We start from the raw sequence: 3950 nt of genomic DNA, 5'->3' as shown, positions 1-3950 counted from the left end.
GCCATTGCTGTAGCCGCAGCCATACATTCACAGCCATGCATTCAGAGCCATGCATTCACATGACGAGCTGCCATGGCCAGCAGTAATAATTAATAGCATAGTCTATAAGCATTCCATTAGGTGCAAGCAGCTGTCATAAACATCTTAATTAATTTACAAAGGAAGCAACTAGGGAATTATGGCGACATAAAAATCTGCTTCTCTCTGCCGCTCCATAGCACTGGAACAGATCGGGCTTTTAAATTTTTAAACATGCCTTTCATGTTCTCCAGAGCACTAAAAAGCCTTTGAACAGTCAGCTTGTTAGGGGATGCACCTCGCAGGCCAGCACCGAGGGTCCTCGCACTATTCTTCTCTTACGGTGACAAGGGCTTTCGGGTTCACTTCCGTGGCTAGACTTGAGAGCCTGAGACTCAAGGAATTCTCCCCTCCCTCGAGTATCCGATTTCTTTTACAATTTATTTGTGGTTTCCGTCGTATTTTTTTCATGGCTGTCGAGGAGTATATGTTTTCTTTATTTGAAGCCGTCCTTTTATTATTGTTTTCTCCCCCTGCTGTGTCACTGTTGATCAAAGGTAATATCTGGAACATCTATCTCTGTTCTGGTGCTGCCTGTTTTTATCTCGTTTTCACAAATGAAATTGAGCTAAACAAATCCAGTTAAGCTAACCAATTACAAGGGATGCACCGATTGTGAAATTCTTGGCCCATACAATAACAATATTAAAAGAAAAAGAATTGCTGATAGCCGATGCTGAGAGCAATGTTTTTTTTGTATGTTTATTTTATTTCTGTCTTTATTTATTCCCCTTTTTGTGCCACGGAGACAAAGATATCTGCAATATGAAAACAGTTAAAGTCTTCAGTCTTTCATCACACTCTCTTTCAATGAGAATTATTCAATCATACTAACTAACCCTAACCCTAATGTGTGAAAAAACATTTTATGCAACCTATTTTCCCCATAACAAACTCAAATATTCGGCAACTTTTATTGGCCGAACAGCCATTGGCAGTGTACAAGCCGAATATCGGCTAATACCGATGTACAGCCGATAAATCGCTGCATCCCTATCATTTGATTAGATAACAGTTCTGTTTGGAAGTGCAGTAATCCAATCGGGAAAGCAAACCCCCCACTGGGCGATTTACAACCCCAAACAACAGCAGCTGGCCGCCGGGGGCCTTGCGTAAGAGAGGGGCCCCTCCGGAGGCTGCAGGCGCTGAGGGACACCACAAGACAGGCTGGAGGAGAGGCTCTGTGAGGTAATCTGCCCGCTGCACAGCCCAGCGCAGGGTCAAGGTGGTGAACACCTTTCTCCTGCTCTAACCTGGTGTGAACCGGGCCCTGGGCCGGATTACGCAGACCACTCTGTTATAGCGGAGCGGCTTTATGAGGGGCATCGCCGCGTCCAATGGGGCCACAACATCAGCCCGCCCTGACACTAAGCAGGGCTGACCCATCATTTCATGGAGCTGGCAGAGCCAGTATTAGCCGTCTGCCAAGCAATACAGTACAGGCTGCAGCTTGAGATGGACTTATCTGGCGCGCGAGCAGGTTTGAATGAAGCCAGCTTGGAAATGAGGGAAAACTAAATAAATACGTTGTTGAAAAAAGAAGAAACGCAGGAAAAGAGACAATGCCTGTTCATCTGGCGAGCGCCCGCCTTCCATGTTCTGCAATGAGGAATGCGTTGAGTTATGTGCTATGAGCTATGTGTCCCGTCCATGCCATCCGTCGAGATATTTAATTTTAATGCGCCCATTAGCCCTACTTCTCCCTGATGAGGAATCCCCAGAGACATCTCCCACACCCCGACTCTCACTCATCATGTGACCCGTCTCCCCCTGCCCCTCCCCCTGCCCTCCCTCTCCATATGTGCTTAACCCGGTCGACGTGACACGACTCAATGCCAACGGCTACCGCGGCTAGACCATCAAAGTCAGCGGTAAATTCGTATTACAATGCGATGATTTGACGTTTCCTAACCTCCCTGCAGACCTTTCTCTGACGGCAGCGAGAGCCTCCAGGATAGTTAGCAGCATAACTCTCTCTCTCTCTCTCTCTCTCTCTCTCGCGCTTGTTTTACACTAACCATTATGTGTGCCTGTCTGTGTCTAAATCAGAGTTGAAATAAGTCGCGTAAGATGGCTGGTTTGTTATTGCTACTCAATAATACACCGAATAATAAAAACCTTGTGTTATATTTATAGTTATATTACTGTTACTGGTAAACTGAAAAAACAATTTAACAGAATTTGGACCGAATAAATGACACATGGTCCATCACTCCTGACTAGACTTCCCAACGAAACGGGTGCTGTCAGAATATCAGGAGTGAATCACAACTCTTAACGATACCATTGTTCTCCCATCTGCACTCCTTCCCTCTCTGCTCCTCTGCATCACGTATTTATTTTCTGCTCTTCATCGAGATGGCTTTACTGACTGCCACTCTCCTCCTCCGAGTGGTTGCTCCGAGCACTCCAATGTTTTATTGAATTATGAAAACCTGATGTGCTGGAAAAAGGTGTTTGCAGAGTGTGCGGCTAACGCCGCCATGCATTATTTCACACGCATTTACTCCGCCGCCGCATTTCTCGGTTGCCATAGTGAGAGAGTGAGCTCGAAATATGAACAGATGTGCACTCTCTGGTTTTTATTACATTTCTTGGAACGAAGGTAAAAAAAAGGGAGACGTATAGAAAAATATGGCGAATGTGTACCGGGATATACAGAGAGAGGGGGAGAGGAGGGAGCATCAGAGAGACAAGAGCGGGAGAGAAGCATGGCTCTCATCCTATGTAAACCACGAATTGCATCTATTACATGTGCCGTGTGTTTGTTGGGAGGGGGGGGCTCATGTTTTGCTGTTTTGTCACTGGGAGCCTGTCAGGACGTGTAAGCATCAGGGCTACGGCACAGTGACACACTGACCTACAAGCACAAAGGAGAACTCTGTGTGCCTTGATAAACACACACACACACACACACACACACACAGACACACACACACAGAAATACAGAGCAAGAGAACCAGCAGGAGGGAGGGGAGAAGGAGAAAGAGAGAAAAACAGAAATAGGGAAAATTAAATAAGAAGTATTGATTCATGGAACCGAGGCATGCTTCCCACCGCCTTCGTCATCATGGTTGTGTGCAGCAGGCTGGCACCTTAATTATTCCTCAGAAGCCAGACGTAAAGTCTGTCTACGGATTTCTGCCTGACGACAGGACGGTCAAACTTATTGCGACTTCCTAGAAAGGCTGACATATCAGAAAGACACAAAAGGATATTCTCCTCTCCTGTTCTATTGATGCATGGAGATTTCAAGATGGCCGCTTGGTCACATCGAAGAGGCAAATTGTCGGGGAGGGGCTATGGGGGATGAGGAAGGCAGAGAGTGCTGAGACATTTCAAGCTTGACCTCTGATTGGCTGTTGAGTGTCCGTGTTGCTTACGGCAGGAAGGATGGGCACAATGCAATAAACACAGACGCGACACAACGCAAACAAAACTGCACAGCAACACAGGCACGAGTCACAACAAAAAGATTCACATTTGCGCAAGTGCAGCTCATTTATTTGAATGTCGTTAAAATAACCTCCTTATTAAATACATAATACCTATTAAAATAACCTCCTTATTAAATTCAACCTAATATTACAACCGATTTAAATGGAGACACTCCAGAATGACAGATACCTGACGCTAACATAGAACAGTGTTATTGGTAGCTTCATGAAGGTGCCTGCAGAACAGAGCTGTGTAGGCTGAGGATGGAGGCTTTACACTGACCACTGATATTTCATTGTCAGAGTGAGGGGGGGGAAGGGGAGGGACAGACAGCGCCCGTGCCCACATAGCTTCACAGTACAACGACGGAGACACAGACACACACGGCGAGACAGTCCTCCAGGAATAGAGAGCAGGCAGCACGGTGGATCCAC

This window comes from Pollachius pollachius (assembly GCF_949987615.1).
Source record: "Pollachius pollachius genome assembly, chromosome: 9".
Classification (NCBI taxonomy): domain Eukaryota; kingdom Metazoa; phylum Chordata; class Actinopteri; order Gadiformes; family Gadidae; genus Pollachius; species Pollachius pollachius.
This window is presented reverse-complemented; position numbering follows the sequence as displayed.